The sequence below is a fragment of the Acomys minous genome (assembly GCF_964271855.1).
Source record: "Acomys minous genome assembly, chromosome: 6".
In the NCBI taxonomy this organism is placed as follows: domain Eukaryota; kingdom Metazoa; phylum Chordata; class Mammalia; order Rodentia; family Muridae; genus Acomys; species Acomys minous.
The window spans coordinates 126,367,254-126,394,644 of record NC_140487.1 but is presented as its reverse complement, the minus strand read 5'-3'; the positions used below and the strand labels follow the sequence as shown (position 1 = coordinate 126,394,644).

Sequence of the window (27,391 nt, the reverse complement as noted above, 5' to 3'; positions counted from 1 at the left end):
TAAGGTCAATCCCTGAGATATACAAATTGTCACCTCAGACCTATACTATGACACATTCCCACTCCAACACATACACACACACACACACACACACACACACACATGCACACACATGTAAACACCTATACACATGCACATGCACCCACACACAGAGACATATATGCACAGATCCATACACACACACACAGAGCCAAACATGCACACACACATGTGCACACACATGCGCACACACACTTAAAATGTAACAAAAATCAATTTATAAAGCTTAGCTTATAAAGGGTTAGAGGGACTAGCTGATCTTGCAAAGAACCGGGATTCAACTCCCAGGATGCACATGGTGCTTTATAATTATCCTTAACTCCAGTTCCAGGGGATCTGATGCCCTCTTCTGGCCTTCAAAGACACAGGCACACACATGGTACACAGACACACATGCAGACAAGGCACTCATATACTAAAATAAAAGTAATAACTCTTTTTTAATGACGTTAAGGGAGTCAGTTTGCAGAGGAAGCCAGGATGGAGTTCCTCATCTGAGGACGAGGGCGTCCTCAAAGAAGAGCCTGAAACACAGCGATGTGACACCGCGCTGCAAATGTCCCACGGCAGCTCCCGTTCCAGGAAGCCCAGCAGTTCCTGGCTTCTCCTCAGTCCATTTCACACCTGTGTTCTCAGGAATGTTTCCGTTTCTCACTAAGCTGCTGTCTCGGGTGCAGCTCTTTGTCCTGAGGCTCTGGAGCCTGGGCTCGGCACCCTCTGAGCCTAGATCTGTGGTCAGACGCTGGGCATGGCTTCTCTTCTCTTTTCTCCTTCTCAGATACCGACTAAAAACTCCGGGCTTTCTCTGACCTCCCTGACCTGACCTTTAAGGCATGACTTTCCCTCTGTCTGTCCCCACACACAGCTGGCAGGATCCTCACCTCACCTGCCATGTTGTTTTTTCCTCACTTTCTAATAAATTGGCCTGGAGCTTCTTTCTGAATCCTTTTTTAAAAGCCTTTTATTAGTGAGACTTAGAACCCTAAGGGGACCCTCAAGTTTCCCAGTTAGCACAAGGGTCCCTTTCTCCATTCTGCCTGTGAAGTCTCTCTCAGAGCGATGTCAGGTGTCTGAAGGTTCCAGATGGGGGGGTCCCCAGGGGGTCACAGGGAGGGTACCGAGCACACAAAGTGCCCAGACTCATGCCCTGCACAGAGACAGGGCAAGCAGACACCGGTGACCAGCCCTGTGCACAGCACTGGCCAGTGGACACAACAGCATCTTGCTTGGGCTGGAGCTGCTCCGTATCTTCACCTTGGCAGGTCACTGCGGCTTTGCAGGCTTTATGTACAGGCAGGGACGGTTTCTCTTTAGCAAGCTTAGGCCCTGGAGGCTGTATGATGTGCCACTTTTAGCGAATGTGGCTTTGGTGCTGGGGTGTGCTGGGATGCCGGCTTTAAGGTATTAGGGATGAAATGTCCTTTTTCCAGCTTTTAGCTGTTTCTCTGCTGGGCTGGCAGGTGAGGAGACCAGAATTTAAAGCCAAAGAAGCCACTGGATTCTGCCTGTGCTGAGAGCAGCCAGGGGCTCAATCTGGGGTTAAAGTCTGTCTGACATCAGACTTAGGGGAGAGATACTGGAGGAAGAGGAGAAGGCAGCAACAAGCCATAGTGGTCTTCGCCTTCCCTCCCTCTGTCCTTCCCTCCCTTCATCCTTCCCTCTCTCCTTCCATCCTTCCCTCCCTCCATCCATCCTTCCCTCCCTCCCTTGTCCTTCCCTCCCTCCATCCTTCCCTCCCTCCCTGTGTCTTCTCTCTCCTTTAGCAAGTAAAGACTGGGCTGCACATAAATCAACATCATGCAGTGTCTACCCATCACCTCCGCCACTGGCTTTAGATGTCTGAGGCCCAAGTGGCTCCTCTAGCAGGGAACACGTGAGAGACAGATGGAATAAATAAGCCTTCTTTTAGAAGGAGGGTGGGACCCACACTACTAACCCAGACACTGGGAAGACCAGAACTAAAATGGCCACACAGCCTCTCCCATGGGTAGGAACTGTTTCTTCAGAGGAAGTAAGGAAGGGACAGGGTGGCACTGTGCCTCAGACCCTCTCGCGTGGGAGTTGTGCAGAAGGAAGCTGTAGACAGGTAGCTGTAGCTGGCTCCAGGTACAGATGGAGGGAGGCCATTGCCCAGGCAGCCAGCACCAGGCAGGTGCAAGAGGAGGTCCTTGGGGTCAAATGGCTCTTGGGGGACATGAAGACACCAGGCTCTGGCTGGACAACCCTGTCAACATACACGGGAGAGGTGGGGTGGAATCAGGAGAGGAGTCCTCACGCAGCCTGGGGAGTGGACGGCTCTGAGAGCTGAGTCGGTTCACAGGCAGGTCTCTTCATACCCCAGACAAACCCACCACAAGGTGCCCATGTGCTGAACACCAGAGCATGGCCCAGCCCAACTTAAGCACTCTCAAACATTCACATTGACCCCTGAGGTTGTGTCACCACAGCCTGAACCCAGAGAAGGGACAGTGACAGATGGGACAGCTCTGTCTGATGTACTTGTCCACTTTAATATCCTGCTGTGTTCACAGTGCAGGGGGGTGCTGGTTCACAGCTATGACCATCCACACCAACCCTGCTCTCTGCTAATGGAGGAGACTTGTGCCCCAGGTGACTCAATTTCGCCCAAGCATCTCTATGGAGCTTTTTCCTCCTCCTCTTCCTGTGTGGAGCTGTCAGCCAGTCACGCCACAGCACACTTGGCGGAGGTTAGAGATGGGCCTGTCTCCCAAATTATCGAAGCCCATCCGTTTCTTACAGTGGCCGGGCTGCACTCAGAGAACTTTCATAATTCAACATTTGATTACGTTTTGGACCAGTGAAGCTGGGTGTTTAAATATTTCAGGGTCCTCCCTCCCACCCTCCCACCCTCCCATCCTCCCACCCTCCTCCTTCCCTTCCTTTCACCCTCCTCCCTCCCGCCCTCTGTTCTTGTCAGCAAAGCTCCAGCCTTGCTCATCACAGTGACTGAAGAAGGCAGGGTTGAGTGATGGGGCCACAGCAGAGGCTGCTAACAGGGCTCCCTGACTTGGGGGGAGCAGAGGAGGGGCGGGAGGATGGAAGGGCATTTATTTGCATCCCTTGGTGGCAATGAGGCCCAGTGGAGAACCTGACCTGTGCCCACAAGAGGTGAGAGCACCCTCTCAGATGCCTCAAGGCATCACCCCATGAGAAAGGCACCCAGCCCTTTCCTAAGAGCCTTAAGAACCTGCCTATCTCATTAGGTGTGCTAGGCTGACCATGTCTCAGGTTCATGACGGTGAGCCAGTGTGGGGCCAGAGGCCCTGTGTGGCCCGGGGCTGCTCCCTGGGGCTGCTTCACCCCCTGGCACCACTTGACTCCGTTGCCTCCACTCTGCTAGCCCCATCTTGGGAGCCCTCTTATCTAGCACCCACAAGCTCTACCCCACAAGTCAGCAGCAAATGACACTGGCCAATTGGTACCTTATACGGCAAACACTCCTCTAGTGACCCAGTGACTCTCCGTGGTGCCTGGAGCAAGATCTCTGTGGGGGAGTAGTATGCCAGGCTCAGGGGAGGGGTGCCATGGCACCATCCTCAAGCCTCCGCATGGGACGTGCATCCTGAAGACCTCACAGTGTGCATGTGTTTGGAGACATCTACTGGAGGACCATAGACGGAAGAACGGAGGACCATCGAGTGCAGACTTGAATCTAACGTGGCTGGGAGCCCTGGAGAAAGAGAAGAGTTAGGGACACACAGGCTTAGGGGCAAGGTGACATGAGGACACTGGTAAGGGGTGGCCATCCACAGGACAAAGAGAACTCAAGGTCTCCATGAGCCTGCCATCACTGTGGCAAGCACCTGGGGCAGTGAGCTCCTCCATCACTGCGGCAAACAGCTGGGCTGTGAGCTCCTCCATCACTGTGGCAAACACCTGGGGCAGTGAGCTCCTCCATCACTGTGGCAAACACCTGGGCAGTGAGCTCCTCCATCACTGTGGCAAACACCTGGGCAGTGAGCTCCTCCATCACTGTGGCAAACACCTGGGGCTGTGAGCTCCTCCATCACTGTGGCAAACACCTGGGGCAGTGAGCTCCTCCATCACTGTGGCAAACACCTGGGCAGTGAGCTCCTCCATCACTGTGGCAAACACCTGGGCAGTGAACTCCTCCATCACTGTGGCAAACAGCTGGGCAGTGAGCTCCTCCATCACTGTGGCAAACACCTGGGCAGTGAGCTTCTCCATCACTGTGGCAAACACGTGGGCAGTGAGCTCCTCCATCACTGTGGCAAACACCTGGGCAGTGAGCTCCTCCATCACTGTGGCAAACACCTGGGGCTGTGAGCTCCTCCATCACTGTGGCAAACACCTGGGCAGTGAGCTCCTCCATCACTGTGGCAAACAGCTGGGGGCAGTGAGCTCCTCCATCACTGTGGCAAACACCTGGACAGTGAGCTTCTCCATCACTGTGGCAAACAGCTGGGGGCAGTGAGCTCCTCCATCACTGTGGCAAACAGCTGGGGGCAGTGAGCTCCTCCATCACTGTGGCAAACACCTGGGCAGTGAACTCCTCCATCACTGTGGCAAACAGCTGGGCAGTGAGTTCCTCCATCACTGCGGCAAACACCTGGGGCAGTGAGCTCCTCCATCACTGTGGCAAACACCTGGGCAGTGAGCTCCTCCATCACTGTGGCAAACACCTGGGCAGTGAGCTCCTCCATCACTGTGGCAAACAGCTGGGGCATTCAACTCCTCAAGGAGCAACCGATAAGAAGGGGCTCCTCCCAGGCATGAGGCAACATCTCGGTGAAGCAGATCTGAATTCTTAAGTACAAGCCAAGAAGCAGAAAAGGAGATGGTGTGACCCCTGCCCCCATGATCTCACTTCCTCCCAGCAGGCCCCTCTCCCTTCCCACAGCACCGCAGCCTGGGGACCGGAAGCACCAACACAGGGGACGGTGTAGCTTCCAGTTATGTGTCCTTTTCACCTGCCCGCCTCTGTCTCCGGAACTCGCAGAAATCAAAGCCAAGCCTTGCCACCAAGTGACCGGAGCCTTGACAGTGAGACAGGTGAATAACAAGGCGGCTGAAGTGGTTGGGGACCAGAGGAGATACGGATCAACACAGCAACAGAACAGAGGCTGAGCTGAACCTGGAGCACAGGAGCAGCTGTGGGCTCAGCAAAGATGAGAGTGGGGGTCAGAGGCACTCATGCTGAGTGCTGTTAGAGGTCTGACAGGGCTGCACCTGCAGGGCGCTGGGAGTCACCTCACCACCAACGCATCCGTGTGTGTCTGTCACAGACACTGTCGGTGGCAAACAGGCAGAATTGTGTTTTGCCTACTGTCTGGATAATTATTGTAAGATGTCAGGCATCGCCTCCTGATCATAGGCCGATGTGCATCCAAGAGTGCTCATGGAGGCAAAATACACACACACTGACACGGGTCCCCTCACCCGCTTTTCCTTTGAACTAACCATCTTTCCTGCTCACCTCTCCAGGCCATTGCACAGGGCCAGTGCGATGGCTCAGTGGTTAAGAGCACTGGCTGGGGGGCTGGAGAGATGGCTTAGTGGTTAAGAGCACTGCCTGCTCTTCCAAAGGATGTGAGTTCAATTCCCAGCACCCACATGGCAGCTTACAACTGTCTGTAACTCCAAGATCTAACACCTCTACACCAACACACATAAATTAAAATTAAATAAAAAATATTTAAAAAAAAAAAAAAAAGAGCACTGGCTGTTCATGCAGAACACCCAAGTTTAGTTTCCATGGGGAGCAGCTCACAACCCCCTCTGACTACAGCTCCGGGGTCTGATGCCCTCATCTGGCCTCTTCTGTCACATGCGCGCACGTGCACACACACACACACACACACACACACACACACACACACACTGCTTGTCTCTCACCGTATGTGTTTGGTGGTTTAGATTTCTGGAGGTTTGGCCATTATGAACATGAGTGGACCAAAATCTTCAGATACATCAATTGAACTTTTAAAAAAGCTTCTAGAGGCAAAAACAGCAAGTTAGTGGCTTTGTGGGTTTCTTTAAAGGATTTCTGTTCTATCCAGTTACCTTCCAAGCAGATCTGCAAAGTCTGCCTTCCCACCTACAGCTAGGATTCCTCTCCACACCTCTACCACACTGCTCAAAAGCTGTGTTTTCTACCTCTCTCATGTCTTTCATTACTTCTAGAAAATTCTCAGCCATTGTGCTTTGAGTACCACCTCCCCCACCCCCCTGGCTCTGTCTGCTACACAGCGCCCCATGGGGTCATCACAAAGCCTGTAACTCCTTTCTCTTTCTGGATGATCTCCATAAATCATCAACCCTCATCAGTCTTCCATCTCTCCGCTTGAGGTTTTAATTTTTTTATATATATTTTATTTATATGTCGTGTGTGCGCACATCTGGGTGTGCCATGGTGCAGGAAGCCAGAGAACACCTTGCTGGGACTGATTCTCCCCCTGGACCACGTGGGCCCCAGGGACTGAACTCGAGGAGCTGGGCATGGTGACAATCACCGGTACCTGCTGAACCATCTCACCAGCCCTCCCCCCCCACACACTTAGCTTTCATCCATCAGGTTTTGTTTCCACTAGTTTGTGTGAGTTCACCTCAGTCTCCACCAGAACCAGCAGCTGCGTATTTTTCTTTCCTGATGCCATGTTCTTGCGTTGTGGTGTCTCCTGTAGTCCTTTATCTCCCAAAATACTTTAAACACACTTATTTTAGAGTCCCTTTGAAGCTGTCCTCTTTTCTGCGCTCCCTGGGGTGGATGTATCCCTTTCATTGCTTCTGCTGTGTCCCCACAGGGTCTGAGCTCAGCTCCTGCCTCAGAAAGAACATCAGGCGCCTCAGCTCAGGCCTGACCCAGCATCTCAGCACCAGTGTCTACTGCCCTGAAGACCCAGTGTCCCTGAGGTTTCAGGGGCTTAGAGATTTCACACTCTTGCTTTTAGTCTCAACACAAACAGATAAATCTCTGTGTGTGAAAAAAATAAAAATAAAAAAATCTCTGTGTGTGCATGTGACTGTCCATATGTGTGTGCACAACCATCTGCATTTCAGTGCCCATGTATACACATGCACATATATGCATGTGCCCATATATACGTATATTATATGTATATATGTATGTATGTATGTGTGTGTATATATATATCCCACATGTATATGCATAAGTGTATCCGTGCTTGCCTGTGTGTGTTCCTGTGTATGCCCCATGTGCACACGTGCTGAAGGGTCTGTTTGTAAATTCCAGTAGTTATAAGGATATTAAGTCAGACACAGAGGTGGGCAGTGAGTGGCTGTTCAGAAAGACTAAGATAGAGAAGACAATTTGGCTGTGGGTCTGCAACCTTCCGACTTTCCACAGTCATTGAAGTTAGCACCATGGCTGCCACTCCGTTAGTTCCCACATCCTGCAGAGTGGTGGCGGGTAAGCTTCTGCTGTTTACAAGTCATGTGTCATGGCTGGGGCCGTCTAAAGCACATGGCTAGAACTGTCTAAGGCACAGGACTGGAAGCAGGTAAGACACATGGCTAGAACTGTCTAAGGCACAGGGCTAGAGCCGTCTAAGGCACAGGGCTGGAGATGGCTAAGGCACATGGCTAGAACTGTCTAAGGCACGGGGCTGGAGACAGCTTAGGCACATACAGGGCCACTGTGCTGGTTATTTTATTCTCAATGTGACATATAGCTCGACATCTGTGGAGAGGGGCTCATAATTGAGACAGTGCCTCCATCAGACTGAACTGTACACAAATCTGTGAAGTATTTCTTTGATTGATAATTGACATGGGAGGTCAAGGCCCACTGTGGGTAGTGCCACGCCTGGGCAGGTAGCTGGTCCTGGGTGGGATAAAAATGCAGGCTGAAAACCGTGGCTCTTCTTACTACATAAGAGCAAGCCAGGAAGCAGTTTCCCTGTGGCCTCTGTTTCAGTTCCGGCTTCAGTGTGGCTCTGCCCTGCCTTGCCTCAACAGACTGCTCATAGGAAGAGTAAGGTGAAGTAAACCCTTCCTTCCCCAGTTGCGTTTGGTCATGTACCTAGTTACAGGAATAGAACTGTTACTACGACATCTGGTAAGGGCAGAGTGGGTGCCCACAGCAGAGGAACAGGGCCAGCAGGCTGAAAGCTGGAGGACGAGGGGAGCAGCTGGCATGCTCTCTTCACCATCTCTCTGTGGGCTCCAGAGCCACTTCTGAGCTAAGCAAAGACACCATACTCCTTGCCCCGCCCCCTGATTCCCAGGCATCCCAGATTGTCTCGGTTGCCTGTCTGTGAGACCATCTCGACCATCGACCATCTCGGTTGTGTTGAGAGGCCAGGCTCATGCTGATGAACCTAGCAGGATGGGAGGGAGGAGGCCTGACCACTTTTGGGCCTGGAGAGTGGATGGAGATGGGGGGTCGGGGAAGAAGAGGGATTGACTTCCTGTCAAACCACACCTGGACATCATGTCAGCACTCAGAAATCAAAAACTTGCTGAGGATTTGAGGAACACATAGGGTGGGCACAAATAGTGTAACTCAGTCATGGGTCAAATCTGGGAGGCAGAGGCAGGAGGATTACATGGTCAGTGGCCAGCCATCGTAGGGGCTTAGGTCCACATTCCACTCCCTGCCTTCCTTGCAGTCTCTCCTGTCCCCAGGAGCACAGGGCTCTACTCTAGCCCCGGCTCTGGTTCCCTTCAGCCACCACTGCTCTTCTAGTCCCAAATCCTCCCAGAATTGAGGAAACATCTAGAACTGCCTAGCAGAGCTGGACCCTTCTGCCCCAGACAGCAAGTGTCACATAGAGATGTGTGGTGATCTGAGTCCTGCAAGACGTGTTCTTTCCAAACCCAGAGGCCCAGGGCCCTCTGGGTTTGGAAAAGTGGTTCTTCGCAGGTAGGGCCGGTGAAGATGCAGGGCCCTGGGCTAGCCTGTAGACCGCTCCATCCCAGCTGTGTTCTACAGCCATGAAAGGCCAGAGGTTACGCCCACCACAACCAGAAGGCAGGAGACAAGCCTGAACTGTCCCTTCAGTGCCCTTCCAGAGTGGCAGTCAAGCCCCTGCCTCAGTTTTAAGCACCCAGCCTTCCACACCAACATGGGACAGTCATGTTGTCTAAGTCACTCACTCAGGCATTTGTCTCCAGACCTGCTGAAGCCAGAAGCCCTTGCGGCTGCATTTAGGGGACACGCTGAATGTTACGGGGGCACACCCAACTATGTGGGAAGAGAGACGACAGTGTCTGGAGACAGCGCTGTGGAAGAACAGATACAGAGGGTTCTTAAATACCCAGTGGGTGGGTTAGGTTCCACAAACCAACCACCAGAGATGGGGGACAAATCACCCGAATCTAGAGGACTGCTTTATACATGGCGTTAAATTCTCTGCCCACCATACAGAGACCTAGAAATCAAAGACTGGATTATAAATATGTGAGTTCTGAGAGAGGACAGAAGAGAAAACGTGAGAGAGAATGCGGGAGCTGGTTAGGGAATGTTGGGAAGCCTTACCAGACACCAAGCGATTAACACCAGTTTCACGTATTTTTATCTTAAAGTGGAACATAGCATTTTTATGTTGGCTCGCATTCCCCAACTTCGATTCGATAAAAGCCACCCAGTCCCTTTTGTCCCTTAGAAGTACCCTAGCCTCTCCCAACCCCCACAGGCCCCGAAGTGTGGTGCTCTTCTTTTTAACTCCACTTGGTGTTTAGGCCGCAACCTCCCTTCCCACCCCCAAAGCCCTACTTAGGAGCGAGGAGGTTAGTGGGGAGAAGGGGCCCCTTTACTTCTCCCAGCTGTTTAGGGTCAAAGGGTCTTTGGGGTGATACCAATCTCTGTCAACAGCAGACATAGCCAGCAGCCTTCTCCAAGCCACTGCACCCTGAAGCGTTTTTTTCTCCATCTGTCTGCTCCAAACAGCCACACCATCAGTCTCTGTGCTCCCATTTATAGCCTCAGAGCCCTAGACCACGCCCCTTTCCGTGCCACATGAGGAAAGCCTTACCAACTGGCAAAAGCCACATCCCTCACGAGACAATTAACAGCTGTGGACGAACTAAAGCTCAAACTGAAATCCCCACACTTGGGATTTAAAAACAAAGATATATTTACATAACACAACTGAGTTCCCAAAGAACTCTGAAACTTCCATTACACTGAAGGCCACTCATAGAAGCACTGAGAGGCAGCCTTGACAATAGGAAGATGTGAGGGGAAGGGAAGCCCTCAGATTAAATGGTTGGTTGGTTGGTTGTTGGTTTTGCTTGTCTGCACTGAAGACTGAACACAGGGCCTTGAGCATGCTAGACAAGCACTCTACCAGCTGACGCACCCCAGCCCCCACTTTTGTTGCTGTAGTTTACTTTGACACTAAGTGGTCCAAGCTGACCTAGAACCAGCAATCATCTTCTCTCCACAGCGCCAGGCTCAGCTTAGATTGGAACCTGCGTATTCGCTCGGTCTCATCATCCAACTGGCCTTTAACGCCTGCTTCATACTGTCCAGCCGTTCAGGTGTGACTTTCCCGCCTTTAACTTGTGGTGAGTTTCTCTCGCTCTGCTTCTTCTTCACAGACATTCAGCCTTGTTTCCCTTTTGAGGACTTCTAGAGCCGCTCCACAGTCCACACAAACGTGCTGTTCCCAGGCCTGCTGTGCCGGGGATCGCGAAGGGACACGCAGAGGAAGGCAGAGTGCGCACCTCAGAGCTGTGGGTCTTGCTAACTCGCTTTCCCTTTCCTCTGCACTCACGCCTTCTGAGGGAAGTGCTGGGACAGGGGCACGTGCTTGCTTTCAGAACGACCGTCTCCTGCATTAGGAATGACGACTTGGTCTCCAGTCCATAGGGCGTGATCCTCCACCAAGGTCGTGAGGCAGGATGGTGAGATTCTCCCTTCTGAGGAACCTAAGCACTGGTTATCAGAACACAGCATGTTTGTCACCATCGGGCAGAACTGCTGATCACTCCTGGAAGAGCCTCAAGTCATTAGAAAAGGGGGAGCTCATGTGGTCCTGGTCCCCCCTCTCTCCTCCTCTCCCTCCCTCCCCCTCCCTTCTCACCGGGAGAGATAAATAAGTAAAAAAAAATGATCTTCTGACAATCCCGAAGCTAAGTAGTGTTCCCATCGAAACCACCCCGCAAGTCCAGCCATCCACACTGGAGACAACTTCCTTCCTGCATACTTGACGTCCTCTGCATCTGACTCAGCACCTCCTGTCTGCAGTGTTGCAACCAGCCAGCTTCCTGCCCTTGGCTTTCTTTCCTGGGAAGAGCATAGTAGGGCTTTTTGTGCCTAGCCACCAGGAAGGCTACTACAGGCTCCTGGGTCAATGCACTCCTGGTCCGGCATGCCGCCCGTGTCCGCACATACAGCTTTGACCCTCATCATCTCAACTAACTGAAGAGCACTTAGCCAGGCAGCAACCTACCAAGCACCAGCCAGGACTCACCAGCCGCGCTCTCGTTCCAAGTAAATAAACCATTTGTCCCTAGGCCGATTCTGATCAAAGCCAGTCTGTCTCCCAAATTGGGCTGAGTCATTAATAAAGTAAGTGAGTATTTGTATTTTAGCAACAAACATCCATCCATTGTAGAATAAATGATTAAAAGGCACTAATTAAATTCCAATGGTGACCGGTGCCAAGGCCCCAAGAAGAATGGCTCCTTCGACTCCTCGCTACCACACAGGTAGACTTGAAGGGCTCAGCAGGAAAGATGCATGCTCCTGGGGGCATGGGGGCATGGGCACAGGGCAGTGGGCATGGGGCTCTCCAGCTCCCCAGGGTTTCAGCAGAGCAGTATTGCCTTCTGAAGGCTTCAGCTGGAAACCCTCAGTGATGAGGGGAGGCCCCTACTTCCTGCTCCTAAGGCCTTTTAATTAAAAGTTGTTGAGGACCCTCTGTCTTGGCCTCAGCCCACTCATCCTCCTGTGTATGAAGTCCGGCTGCTCCCATAGATCAGGCAACCTAGTGCTGCCTTCCGAGCTGCTTCCTCTTGCTCTGCCAGGCCTGCTTCCTCCAATCCTCCAACCCCACAGAGCGTCACCACCATAACCTCTCTGTCCTTGTGTCCTGCGTGACTCCCCACAGCACTCTCTGGGATGAAGAGAAGGTGGTGCTAATGAGAAACCATCAATCCAGACAAGACAGGCTCCAAAAAAACAGCCAGCTCCACAGTCTCTGGCCTAATGGTGACCAGGAGATAAAGAGGGGACCTGGGGCTACCCTGGAAGCCTACAGCCTTAGGACAGACAGAAGGCTCTCCAGTGTCATTCTGAGCTAAGCTTGGCCAGATAGGGGCAGTTTGACACTATGGGTAACGGCTGGAAATCGTGGTCACTTCCTCAAGGCTGACATCAGAATACTCCAAGACCATTCATGCGATGTCTGCTTGGCTGTAGCCAGTGTTGGATCTTGGGGGGCAGGGGGGTTGAGCATGTTCTTGCAATAACAGCATTGCAGAACAGACTGCATGCTTACGGGCAGGGCCCCAGTTAAGTTAACCAGTGGTCATATCAGCAGGACGATTGGCCACCCCCTGTCTTTCATGGTTGCCTGGTAAACGCCCGTGAGCCACTTAGCTCTCCATGGATCCCATGAGGGGGCCTAAGCTATTTCTTGTAAGGGGACACGAACTTCCATATGGCTTCCTAGATGCAATTTTGGCTTTACACTCTGTCCCATGTTACTTCTCAAACACATCCTAGGCAATAGAACCAGCCACCCAAGTGCCAGCCACAGAGGACGAGAGCTGAAGGCAGCTTATATAGTCTTCTGTAGAGCTTGATTCAAATTCAGGGTGTCTGGGCCCAGGCCAGCACAGCAGGTTTGACCCAGTGGGTATTTAGCAGCCATTTCAATATAAGAGATGTCATTAGACATGCGACATCTTCGGGCCTGCTCCTTTGTGCTTGGGGAAAACTCAATATGAATTTGAGGTTCTCGTGAGCGCTAGCAGTGACAACAAGGACATCCTTGAGTGTGGACATTAATGGGCCCTGACAGTCTGTTTGGAAATGTTCCCTGTGGCCTCGTCTGAATGTTCTGCCAGGCGCTTGCTTTGTGGTTCTCTGAAAGTGTTAGCTTTCCAGATTCGCTCTGCCAGCACATCGCCTTTATTATCTCTCTGATGATGGTGCGCCCCCATCTAGGGTTCCCAGGCAGGTGCCTCTCACAAGGCTATCTGTTGGGGGGGGGGAGGCTCTGTTCAAAGGATGAAACAAACAGTAGGAGCTGAGGTCTGGTCATGGGAGTGGATTCCGGCCACCAGCTGTGCCCCTGGCAAACTCCTGCAAGCCTGCTGAGCCTCTGTTTCTTCCCTCTTCAGTGTCATCAACTGCTCATCCATCGGGACAAACGACGGTGCTTCAAATGCGCAGAACATCATGCTGGGGGGGCGGGAGTGCTCCTCCAGAGGGTTCTCCATGAAGAAGCATATTAGGGAGTCCTCTCTAAAGTGACATTGTAAGAGGGTTCTCCCAGAGCAGGCATGGTAAAGGAGAGTCCTTTCAAAGAGTGTGTTCTGGGAAGGGAGTGCGTTTCCCCCACGGGGAGGAATGCTAGGGAGGAGTCTACCCTGAGGAGGCATGCTGTGTGGGTTGTCCTCCCCTAAGGAGGCATTCTAGCAGGAGAATCCTCTCTAAAGAAGTACGCTGAGAGTGGCTCTCCAGGAGCGGCAGCTCTCCTGTTAGTGTTCTAAACGCCACATCATGAAGTCCAAGGTGACCCTGAAAAGATTCACTTTGGCTTCCAGCTAAGAGTTAAGACAGAAGCCCACTGCCGTTGTGTGACAAGGCAAAGACAGTACAGAGGTTCCTCCATCTTGTATTCTTGCTGAGGCCATTTTAGGTTAAACTAGAATTTGATCTCCTCGATGGGAAGACACATAGAAAATCGCCCAACTCTATCCTAGGAACTCCATCAAGACACCCCAGCTCACTTATCTTAGCGTCTGTTAAACTGCCTGCTTGTGCAAACCTCTCCCTCCAGCTTCTGCCGCACTGCTTGCTTGCACAAAACCACTTCCTGAAGCTGCCAAGCAAAATAACAGGATGTAGGGTTCGCCTTTAAAAGGGCCTTGCTTTAAATGCCTTGGCGCTGCGTTTGGGTCCCAAATACCAGAGTGTAGTCCCAGCCAGCTGGGATAAAGACTTTCAATTGGCTATCAGGTCTGAGTGGTCTTCTCTGGTGAGCTCCCCACAACTGTTGCTGGTCCTTACAGAGGATCTACCGTGGCTGTTCTGGGTGCTTTGAAGTCATCTCAAGAGAAGACGCACCTCTTCTTCACAGTCTTCTGTGAGCAGCTCCCCTGGTGCCCTCTGGTGGCCTCTGATGGCCTCTGGTAGTCCCTGGTGACTCTTGGTGGCCCCTGGTGACCTCGGCACCTGTCTGAACCTCTCAGCCTATCCCTCTCCCTGGACATCACTGTTTGCAAAGGGATGCATTGGAGGCAAGGACTCGGGAAAGACCAGAGCGAGCTGAGTGGCCAGTCCGTGGAGTGCTCAGCACATCCCCCTGCTTGGCTCCCAGTGCAGACCTCAGAGAATCACCCTAGGAAGGCTAGGAGACACATCTGTCTCCCCAGTACTTGAAGAAGCAAGCAGCCCACTGAGGCTTGATTTCAAGCATACAAGGGAAGCAGCCACATCTCCTGGTGGCAGTGTGCACACTGCCTTGGAGAAGTGCCACAAACTGAGCCAAGGGTCAGAAGTTTTACATGAAGGGTCCCCAGCTGACCTCTACCTGAAGCCTCTAGGGAAGAGCTTCCTCCTTCTTCCTGGTCAGGTGACTCCTGGCAATCCCTGGGGACTCTCAGTTGCAGCACTTGGCTGTACTTTGCGCACTCAGCCTACCTCTTCACAGAGCCATCTTTCTTCTTTCTTTCTTTTCTAGACTTAGGCTGACATGGTCTTGAATCTGCTATATAGTGAGGCTGGCCTTGAACTCCTGAACCTCCCGCCTCCACCTCCCAAGTACAGACAGACACCACCATACCCACTTTGTGTGGTACTTGGATCAAGCCCAGGATTTCATGCAGGGGACACGAGCACTATACCAGCTGAGCTATAGTCCCAACCCTCTGCTCCTCAGATAAAGACCGGGGCCATATTGGATTCGTGGTTACTCTCATGCACAGTGTCCACCCCTTGACTACAGACATCTGCAGCCAACCTGGTACTAACTCGGGTCTCGTTCCCAACTTCCCAGTGAATGTGAATGTTTGAGGTCAAGTTTGGATCCTACACAATGAACAGCAGCAGCAGCAGCAGAGATCCCAGATCCCAGTACGTGTGTGTGTGTGTGTGTGTGTGTGTGTGTGTGTGTGTGTGTCTATGTGCACGCGCGCGCGTGCGTGCATGAACGTAAGGAAGGCCTAGTCCATCTCTGAACCACACGGCCAGTCACTGCCCTGGGATCCGCATCCTTTGTGCACAGCCATCTGGGACCTTTGAGATCCAGGCAAGGCAGTCCCTGGAGTGCAATGCTTACATCTGCAGTTGGTGTTAGAGACAACGGTGGCAGTGGCAGGTGTTTTTATCAGTCTTGGGAATTTGCTTGGAGCCTTGGGCTCTAGACAGACCGGCTGTAGTGTGTCTGCCCTGTGCAGACTGTATGAATGACAGCCTAGGGAGCTCTCCCTGCAGTAGGGAGCTCAGGCCACAAAGAGTAGATGTTCCTCCATTGCTGGACAGGAAGCTTTGCACCCACCCTGGGAGGCAGGCTCTTGTTTGCAAGAGGCCACTACTGTCTGGGATTCGGAGCCACTTAGTCTCAGGTAGGAAGAAATCATTAAAAACATGTAAATTAAGTTACCCCAGGAGCTTAATAGATTAGTCATCGACTTTTCCCTCCTGTTGCATCTTAACCTTCCACGGAAATTAATCACCAAATGGCTCAAAACAGCCACTGAGTATAAGCACTTTTATTCCCAATGGCCAGGGTGAGGTGGGGGAGCCTGGCCCTGGAGGGAAGGAAGTTCGGCCAGCAGGATTCTGCCCATCCTGAGTGCACCTGTTAGATGGGTTCAGCTTCTTTGCCTCTTCCTACTCAGCCAAGATGCAAGGGAACAGGGTGCTCTGCTCTTTGTGACCATGGCATTCCCACCCCACTTGGGGGTTGGGGGTACAGGCCCTCACCCTCAGCTGGAGCAAAAAAAGCCACATCGCAACTTTCCTCAGCAAGCTGAGAGTGAACGGGGGAGTGAGGTGTTTTGAGTGAGAACCCCCCATAGGCATGGGCCTTTGTGGGCTTGTTCCGCAGTTGGCAGTCGTTGGGAGGTTTGGGAGCTACAGCTAGAAGCCCATCATCAGAGGCATCCACAGTGCGCTCTTCCTTCCACAAGCTGGTTTTTTGGTCCTGGTGGGTCCTTTAACACAACAACAGAAAAGCAATTCACTCGTGAGACTAGACGGTGAGACGCCAAATTCCACCCGCCATGACCCACTTCTTGCGGTCAAAGTTCATTGGCTAAAGGTTTCAGGACCCTCCCAAACAGCAGCAGCCGCAATGCACCAATGGCTCAAACACATCCGCCTATGGGAACATTTCACGCTCAAACCATAGCAGGAAGATTCTTCATAGGGGCCAAGCCACACCCAGCACAGAGTCAGCATGGACTTGAGGGCCAGCGGGACCCACTGCCACACAGCACAGCCACTGGGCAAACTACTTGTCAACCTGGACCAGTGTGCTTCTCCCAGCCACTAACGTGCTCTGCAAGAGGCAGTTACAAACAAGGGGCTACAGGCACTGGGACTACAGCCGCTACCAAATCCACACATACCCACACCAGCAGGGAGGCTGCTGCCCGGGGAATGACCTGGCGACTGAGGTTGAGGCTGTGGGGCCAGCCTGTGAGGGAAGCAGGAGGTTTTGCTTTGTACTTTAAGGAAGGAGCTAAAGAGAAGTGTTTGCTTGCAAGAGCTTCTCCCAGGATAGGCCCCAGCTGCGAGCTCACAGCTGTCCCACAGCACAGCATCCGGACAGGGTTGGTACAGCAGCTGTTGACACTGATGCAGACAGCACAGGACATATTAGCCTCTCTCCTGGTCATTGACCTGGGGTTACCTTCAGGCTACGTGAAAGAAACCCTGCTAACACTGCCTGTACGCCCCTGTCCTGGGCCAGGGCCCCGTGCCTGGGAAGCATTGCACCAGCCCCGGGAACAGATCACAGAGCTAGTGCTGCTGGCAAGCACACAGGGAGCCTGGGTGATGCCAATTTGTGGCAGAAGTCTGAAGAAGCTATTTCTAAAACAGCAATTACCAGAAAGGAGAACAAATTACTACTTACTTCAGAGAGTTTCACACACAGAGAATTGGGGCCCTAGGAAGTAATCAGGGCAACGTGTTTGCAAAGCTGCATTATTTATATTGAAATATTTCACAGAGAAAGGTCAGGAGCAGAAATTGAAGGTTAGCAGCGAATGAAACACCAGGGTCAGTATCTCGCCGAAGCCGCGAGGGCTGCAGTTGCCATTGTATCGGGCGTGTTTGGAAATGACTGCACGGAACTGGCTGCTGCCAGCGACAGATTTCTAGGGGGGAAGTGAGCTCAGTTATTGGCCAAGTCCAATGGCAGGATTCAGGTGAGTGGAAGATGGCCACCTATGCCACCAGCCAATGAGGACCAGGACACCCAAAGAAGCGGCTCTTATGACTTGCACTGGGGATCATCATGTTAGCTGCTAAGAAGTCACCCAGCCACACATACATACATACATACATACATACATACATACATACATACATCCACTCATCCACCCATCCATTGACCCATCCACCCATCCACACATGCATCCATCCATCTATCTACATGTCTATCCATCCCTGCATCCACCCACCCATGCACCATGTATCTACCTACCCATCCAAGCCACCACCCTTCCACCTGCTCACCACCCACCCACCACCCTTCCACCCGCTCACCATCCACCACCCTTCCACCCGCTCACCATCCACCACCCTTCCACCCGCTCACCATCCATTATTCATCGACTGTGCATCTACTATCTTTTCATCCGTCTCTACTCACTCACACATTACTCATCCAAAAAGCTACTCACTAAATCCCCATCTACTTGCTATCCTACTACTCCCCATCCAGCAATCCATCCATCATGTATCCAAACACACATGCACACGTCATCATATTTCCATCTACCAATTGCCCTTCAGTCTGCACCATCCATGAACCTCCATCCACCATCCAGGACTCTGTTAATCTGCTCATGCATCTATCACTCTTTCTCCCACCCACTTACTATCTGTTCATCGCCCACTCACTGTCTATCCTTTTACCCATCACTCATACACAGAGCTATCTATCATCCATCCATCCACCTATCTATCCATCTATCTCTCCACCTAAACACCTAACCATCCTTCCATCCATCCATTCATCCATCCATTCACTATTTTATCCACAGAGCCATTAACCTTCTGCCCATCCATCTGTCCGTCTGTCCATTTGCTATTTATCCATTCACCGACCACAGATCATCCATCCATTTGTTCATCCATCTATCCATCCCTCCACTCACCGGATGTTCATGTGTACGTACACACACCACCTAAAAAGAGACGCTCTGGGAAACCACGGCTGCTGCTTCTGACTTTGAAAGAAAGGAGAATCATTTAGGCACATAAGAGTGGGAGACACTGATGGCAGAAAGAGGGTTCCCCAGGTCTGAGGACCAGATAAATGCTGAGAAGCAAAGCACTTAAATTGTATCTATCTATCCTTTCCCAAACTGGCTGGACCACAGAACACTTGTGTGGACATAAGCAACAGAGAACATGGCAGAAGGCATGAATTCTCCAGCACCATAAATATCATTTGGGCTTTTAAACGGCTCCAGGTTAAAATTGTGTTTTATATGTCTTTTCGACCAATGCTGATTCTGGGAGCCTGGACGGAGTATCCGGGAAGTCACGCACTTAGTCAACAAACATGTGGTACTCCCTATCACCTGTCAGGCTTTTCTCCTCCTGCATCAGGCACAAAGGGATTGTCCCTGACTGGGCCCCACAAGGTGGCAAAGAACTGATTTCTGCTTCTAGTTCGCCACCTGCTCTCCTCCTGAAAGCCTGGTTTCTCTTGATGTTTGTTTGTGTTGTTTGTCTTGGTTGGTTGGTTGGTTGGTTGGTTGGATGGACGTTCCCTTTGTGAGGCCGCCACTTGACAGGGTTAGAGGAAATGGTGGAAAGAGAGAGAAAAAACAAGGATCCTCCCAGGATCAGAACTCATCCCAGGGCAGGTCCATCCTGTCAGGGAAGCTAGCCCAGCACACTGAAGAAGGCTGGTGTTCAGCAGAGGAGAGACACGCCGCTGTACCTGCTCTGGGCCTTCTGATGTCTGAGAAGTCAGCGAGAAGCAGGGGATGGGAGAAGCGACACTTTTTGCCCTCCTGTCAGCCACCAAGGACACAGAGACAGACAGGGTGGCAGGCCCTTCGGTTCCCACTCAGCTCACAGCCCTTTAATAGCTGTTGGAAGAAATGGCGAGGAGACTGGCACCTTCTTAACATGCCTAATAAAGCAATTGGCCCACAGGCTCATCTGGCCCCAGACCGGTGTCCGGAGTGCACAGCCTCCCGCAGCCTCACCGGGCCTGCTTAATGCAAAACTGGTAATGTCATTTACAAGCTCTCAAAAGCGGACTCATGAATAAAAGAACAACACTCACACGCCACAAGTGCCTGGGTTCTACGCATGGCAAGCGGCTCCTACCGGCTCCCACACATGACCAACACCGCGTTCAGCTGGCCCACGGCTCTCTGGGCAGACAGCTCTCCCTCAAGGCTGCCAAGTGCAGGAGAACAGGAAGGTTGACCTCCCAAGCATTGCAGATTCCCAAACGCAGCCATGGCACTCCAGGAAGCCCTTGATGGCAGTTCTAGGGTGGAGATACAGACATGTCCCCCAACCGCCCCTACTGAGCACCTGGCCCTGCTATCAGCTCTCCTGCTGCCAGCACTGCCAGGGATTTTGGCCTCTACTGCCCCCACTAAACGAGCTGTCTGCAGAATGTCTCCAACCACAGAGACCAGGCCGGGAACGGGGTGCCCTCTCCATCTCCAGCATTCTCAGGGGGGGCCCTGCTCCAAGGCAGTCCCCCAGCACAGACTCTATCCATGTAAGAGTGACGAAAGCAGAAACATCCTGGGCCAGGCCACTCCCGAGAGATGCTGCTCGAGGGACCTCTGTCCCACATCAGTACGTTTTATGAGACTCTTTAACAGGCTGAAGTCTGTGCTCATGGCACCAACTGTTGCTCAGGCAGCTCCTATCCTGGAGAAGACAGAAGGGCCTGGGTCACCCACTCCCAAAGCAGAGAAACAGAAAGACACGAAGAGCCATGTTGGAAGGTCCGTGGCCATAGTTCATCCACTATCACTAGTATTAGTGTGTCTGCCCCAGCCACCCCGCCGCCCCGCCGCCCCACCCCCACTGCCGCCCCACCCCCACTGCCGCCCCAGGCCTCTTACATGCAGCCCGTCCTGGGCACTGGCCTTAGAGACAGACAAACTTTGAAATCTTTCTTGCAACATTGACTGGTATTAATCTGTCATGGGCAGCCGGGGGCAGCATCTATGTCCTGACTGTAATAACTACATATTGAGCAGCCTGAGATGTGATTTATTAACAGTGAGATCTTACAAGTTAGCCACTATTGACAAATGGCAGCAATTTTAGGCACCCCAGATCAATACCTTCCAATCGAGTCAAATCTGGATAAATTAAATTAGAGCAAGATTCAGAAATCGCCCCAAACTAAACAAATGAACCTGTGTGAAACTTCCCCACCCTCATGTGGTCACGTGACCTGAGCATTACTGTCACAAGTCAGCAGTGGTATTTTTATTTATTTGACAATAAATTATTTGCATTGGGTGCCATTACAATGTTGTGTCTGAGCACTGGGCTTGGACCCCAGTGACAGACAATGTAGTATATCCTGCCCCATTTGGGGCCACTTTGGAGATAAATTCCCTCCAGGTCTGGCACTTCACACAGCACCCCCTCCCACAAGAAAACAACCATGCCTTGTGGCTCATAGAGAACAAAACCAGGTCTCATCTGTGTCCCAGGGAAGCAAGATGATCCAAGACCTTTCTTCATCTACTAAATGTAAGTGACAAGGTCATCTCTCCAAAGTTGGCATGACATTAGCAAAATGACAGTGTGGGACCACGCTACGTGGCTGGCACAGAGGGAGCAATGAAGGGTGAGGTCAAGCGGCCAGCAGCCGGGTCACAGACAAGTGGGCCATCTTCTCACAGTGCCCATGGCAAGCGTGCACCAGGGGGCACACATTCCACTAGGATGCAAGCTTTCTGCCAAGCTGGCAAGAGATCTGGTACATGGGACCTGTTGTGACTCTGCAGGGACTTCCCGCAAAGCTTCTCTCAGTGGACAGATTCGGAGATAACCCCTCCCTGTCGTCTTCTGCGGACTAGAGTTCCAGCAGGTCCCATGGCCCCACCTGTTAGTGCTTCTGTAACGCTGTAACCTTAGGGAAGCAACGTCAGGGGAGAAGGGCTCCCTTAGCCCATGGTTTCACAGTCTCAGTTCGTGTCACTGAGGAGGTTGTGAATGAGTTGGCAGCAGGACCAAGTGATGCAGACCATCGCAGTGCTCAGAACCCAGAGCCACACTAAACTTCAAAGGCTTACCCAGAGTGGCCTACTCTGCATGCCAGGTCCCGCCTTCTGAAGGTTCCGTGGCCTCTCCAAACAGCAACACTGACTGAGGGTCAAGTTGTCAATCAGGAGCCTACAGGGATCTCTGTGTGTTCCTTTGTCTCTCTGTCTTTCGTGTCTGTCTCTGTGTCTCTTTGTGCCTTTTTGTCTCTCCCTTCTCTCTGTCTCTGTCTCTATGTATCTTTTTCCTCCTTTTCTCTGTTTCTGTCTCTTTGTCTCTCTGTGTCTCTCTCTGCTTCTCTGTCTGACTCAGGCATGATCGCCGGGCTCTGTTGACCTTCTGAGGATGTGTCCGAGGCCATCCTAATCAGAAGCTATAAGGACAGGATGCTGGACAGGTAGTGTGGGGTGTGGGTCCCTGGATGGATGATGACTCACATCCCAGCAGGACAGAGGATGAGGCAGCACAATGTGACATTCCATCATGCTCACTCCAAATGCTCAGAACTTAGAAACCATCTAGTTCTGGAATTTTCGTTTCATATTTTTCGGAGTATGTATGGTTGGCTGTTGGTAACTTGGCCCTTCAAAGGGGGAAGCACAAGTGTGAAGCATTTATGCAGTAACATGAGGTGGAAGAGACAGGGGCTGAGGTAACATGAGGTGAAAGAGATGGGGCTGAGGTAACATGGGGTGAAGGAGATGGGGGCTGAGGTAACATGGGGTGAAGGAGATGGGGGCTGAGGTAACATGGGGTGAAGGAGACAGGGGCTGAGGTAACATGGGGTGAAGGAGACAGGGGCTGAGGTAACATGGGGTAGAGGAGACGGGGATGAGGTAACATGGGGTGAAGGAGACAGGGGCTGAGGTAACATGGGGTAGAGGAGACGGGGATGAGGTAACATGGGGTGGAGGAGACAGGGGCTGAGGTAACATGGGGTGAAGCAGACGGGGGGCTGAGGTAACATGGGGTGAAGGAGACAGGGGCTGAGGTAACATGGGGTGAAGGAGACAGGGGCTGAGGTAACATGGGGTGGAGGAGACAGGGGCTGAGGTAACATGGGGTGAAGGAGATGGGAACTGAGGTAACATGGGGTGAAGGAGATGGGAACTGAGGTAACATGGGGTGGAGGAGACGGGCTGAGGTGGCCACAGCTGCTATTTGGTGGAGCCCAGCATCCTTCAGGTGCTGTGAGCACAGCCGGGACAGAGTTAACCAAACACCAAGTCACAAAAACTCACAGGGAAGGAGTTAAGCTGTGCAGCCATGAACAACTATGAGCACACACAGCTGAGCCACTTGCTGGGGTGGGGTGGGTGGGCTAGAGCTGCCACAGCCTCCAGGGAGGGGGGATTCCATTTTGCTCAGAATAAGTTTTCTCCTCTTCTTGCTCTTTCTACTGCTGTTCTGCTTCTCTTCTCTTTGCATTCATCCATATACATAAATATGCATTGATAGACAGACAGACAGACAGATAGATAGACAGACAGGCAGACAGACAGACAGTCAGATAGATACGTAGATGATAAATAGATAGATAGATAGATAGATAGATAGATAGACAGTCAGATAAATACGTAGATGATAGATAGATAGATAGATAGATAGATAGATAGACAGGCAGACAGTCAGATAGATACGTAGATGATAAATAGATAGATAGATAGATAGATAGACAGTCAGATAAATACGTAGATGATAGATAGATAGATAGATAGATAGATAGATAGACAGGCAGACAGACAGTCAGATAGATACGTAGATGATAGATAGATAGATAGATAGATAGATAGACAGACAGACAGACAGGCAGGCAGACAGGCAGGCAGGCAGACAGACAGTCAGATAGATACGTAGATGATAGATAGATAGATAGATAGATAGACAGATAGACAGACAGTCAGATAGATACGTAGATGATAGATAGATAGATAGATAGACACATAGACAGACAGGCAGACAGACAGACAGACAGTCAGATAGATATGTAGATGATAGATAGATAGATAGACACATAGACAGACAGGCAGACAGACAGACAGACAGTCAGATAGATATGTAGATGATAGATAGATAGATAGATAGATAGATAGGCAGACACATAGACAGACAGGCAGACAGACAGACAGACAGTCAGATAGATGCGTAGATGATAGATAGGTAGGTAGGTAGATAGATAGATAGATAGATAGATAGATAGATAGACAGATAGACAGACAGGCAGACAGACAGACAGTCAGATAGATACGTAGATGATAGATAGATAGATAGATAGATAGACAGACAAACACATAGACAGACAGGCAGGCAGACAGACAGACAGATAGATACGTAGATGATAGATTGATAGATAGATACATAGATAGATAGACAGACAGGCAGGCAGACAGATAGACAGTCAAATAGATATGTAGATGATAGATAGATAGATAGACAGACAGGCAGACAGACAGACAGTCAGATAGATACGTAGATGACAGATAGATAGATAGACAGACAGACAGTCAGTCAGATAGATACGTAGATGATAGATTGATAGATAGATAGATAGATAGATAGATAGATAGATAGATAGATAGACAGACACATAGACAGACAGGCAGGCAGACAGATAGACAGTCAGATAGATATGTAGATGATAGATAGATAGACAGACAGGCAGACAGACAGACAGTCAGATAGATACGTAGATGATAGATAGATAGATAGATAGACAGACAGACAGACAGTCAGATAGATACATAGATGATATATATATATCCATCTATCTATCCACCCATTCATACATCTCTCTGACATGCAACCATGTATTCATCTATCCACCAAGTGCAACACACACACACACACACACACACACACACACACACACATACATACACGTGTATTCAGATCTACATGTATTAGTATAAGTATTAAAACACAACATGAAGAAAGACGCCAGGCTAGGCTCTTTGGCACATTCATCCCCACACATACATTTCTCTAAAGTAGAAAATATTTTGCTTAATGTTGTTCCACCGAAATAGCTCTTAAAAGACTCTGGCAGAAGCTTCCTCCAGAATAAGCACATCCTTCCCTAAAAATAACAGGGCCAGGGTTGTCCTGATTAATTGAACAGTCTGTAAAATTGGGTTGCCTTCGGACGTGCTGCGATACGTGACGTCAGGGTTTTCTGACTACTGGCACCTGAAGGCAGGCTCGGCGGCTCCCCAGCCAGGGCACAGCGTGCTTGTGTACGACGCAGGGACCTGGCTGGCCCCTCACATCCCTCTCCCTGTACAGAGAGAAGGCATCAAGCCTCATTACTGAGCCTGCTCTAGGCCGAGTGGATTTAACTGGAATTTACTATAAAAGGCTGACTCGGCGAGCCGGGAGGATGGATGCTCGGAGGCTTAATTTCTCCTCTCTTAAGTAACATCTTTTATGAAGAGTTTATCCATGCCGTGTCCCTCAGCCTCATCCTTCTGTCTCAATCTATCTGCGATGACATTCCTGCCAGCCTCGCACTTTTGCATCCAAGCCCTTCATTATTCATGGGGTCGCCAGTCACCCACAACCACAGAACGTCCCCACCCTCACCTGGCAGATGCACCCTATGGTGTCTGTCCCCCAGTTGACTCCTGTATCCTCAGTCTCTTAAATCAGCCAGAAAAAAAAATTGAGTGGGGCAGCCTCTCTCCAGAGCCACCTGTTCTGGAACAGGTGGTTAAGGTGGCCATTGCCGGCCGACAAGGCAGAGAGGTGTCGGCATGTCTCCGAGACTCATCAGGATTTCACACGCGTGACATGCCAAGTCAGAACTCAGCCTCCTACCTCAGGGCTGACCCCCAGGAAGTGCCAGGAAGCTGCTGGTCTCAGCTATGGCTCCATTCTGGGCAGCCGGGGGGGAGGGGGGGCTACTGTTTTACTTTAGACACCAGATTTAAGGCTTGCAAGTTTAGAAGCTGCCCTTGGGGGTCCCAAGGCCTGAGGCTGGAATCCCAGTGTCTCCTACACTGTGGGTGTCTTAGAACCCACAACCTTTTCTAAACCCAATTCTCTTCACCCCACTGCTACAAGTTCGGGCAAGGGGGAGCAGATGTCCTCCGACTACCACTATCTGAGGCAGAGCTGCCACCCAGCCATTGGGCAGTGAGGAAGAGCATGTAGCATTGCAACTAAGAAGGAAAAGAGTGAGCGAGCGTTGACACAGCAACTCGGAGCCTCGGCACCACTCAGCCCTGCACATGTGTCTCAGCCTCAATCCGTCTCCTTCAGTTCAGCCAGCCGCCCATGAAATATGAAAGGCCCCGCTGCCAGCCAGCTCACATGCCCGCACGGCTGTGCCCGGTATTTATGGAGACACCCCACCAGTCAAGGGAGACTTACGAGCTATATAAATACAGAGGGACGGCCGGCAAATTCCAAGATATACTAAAGCACTGTAAACCAGGCTCCCGGGCCAGGGCTGGATCCAAGGAACCTGTGATTAAGTGTGACTTTGAAAAGTTTCGTTTGGATTTATTCCTAAAAGCTCCCTTACTCAGAGACGTGCATTTCCTGTTGGCCCAGATGGTGCCTTGTCATGAATCAGAGGAGAATTTGAGTGGTGGCCCAAAGAGCCTGGAAAAATGAAAGGACTCCTGACAAATTAAAACTTGCTACCACCTGTCCTGTCTGTGACTCCCGAGCTCCACTGTAGGGGTGTTCCTCACAGCGGCCCTCAGCAGCTGTCTCCACTCTGGCTCTAACTGGACCGGTGCCTCGGGGGGCATCCTCCAGCCTTGGCCCGTGTGCATGAACGTGAGCGTGCCTGGGCACGCAAGGGCCATTTCTCATATGTGGCAGGCCTCAGCTAGCACCTGCCCACCGCAGCATCCTCCCTCCCCTGCCTGGAGGCAGAAAGGATACCTTCACAGCAGAGTATCTCACGCAGCACTCTCTAACTCGATGCAGCTTCCTCCACAGCTGCACAGGGTGTCTGGGATGTCCTCACAGGTCCATGCGGTAAAGATGCCATCCTCAGCTCGACACTACCAGGAGCATGTGCAACCCCTCAGAGGCAGAGCCTTAGTGAGAAGCCTTCCGGGCCGCAAGGGGTTGACAAGTGGGGATCTGAACTGCGCCTGGGGGCTTGGTTGTCATCTCACAGAGCATTGGATCATGAGTCTTCTGAGCCAATCAGGGACTTGATCTATTGGTGGACTCAGAGCGCCAGGGACTTCAAGAGGGAGCGGCAACTGTGAGAGGTAGAGGGTGTGAGTTCCTGGGGTGTCCCTTTGCAGGTGTCTCTTGTCCTGCCTGCTGCTTTGTCAGTTCTTCTGTTGGCAGTCCATCACACCCACTCCTGGTCATGAAGTTCTGCCTCGTCAAGACCTAAAGGGAATGGATCCAGCTGACGGTGGCTGGGGACCTCCGAAACTTCTTTCCTTTAACCTGATGTGTGTCACAGCAAGAAAGAAAAAAAATGACCAAGATTTTCTTCTTTTTGCGTCTTAGCTGTAGTAGAGCTGACCTTCATGGCAGGAGGTGCAGGTGAGCTGGTCCTGAGGATGTGAGCGTGGGAGAGTTGCTGCCACAACTTGTCTGCCGTGCAGCAGCATGAGCGAGGGAAAGATGCCTTCCCCCAGGTGGGAGAGCTGGTCATGGGGTTATGAGAGCAGGAGAGCTGTTCCTGCCCCCACCCCAGCCCCCATGTGCCTGCTGCAACACTTGGGAAAATGGGCCCTGCACCTTACCTGGTTGCGAGGTTTACCAATG

General features: G+C 51.5%; 1 long non-coding RNA gene across 1 annotated transcript in view; it reads right to left on the bottom strand.

Annotated features, from left to right (window-relative positions):
* Positions 1 to 15,978: 15,978 nt before the first annotated feature.
* The window catches only part of LOC311600353, a 96,540-nt gene continuing 85,127 nt past the window's right edge, over positions 15,979 to 27,391 (bottom strand). The window contains exon 3 of the long non-coding RNA XR_014780216.1: positions 15,979 to 16,374. This is a non-coding gene — a long non-coding RNA (uncharacterized lncRNA). The remainder of the gene's footprint in view (positions 16,375 to 27,391) is intronic.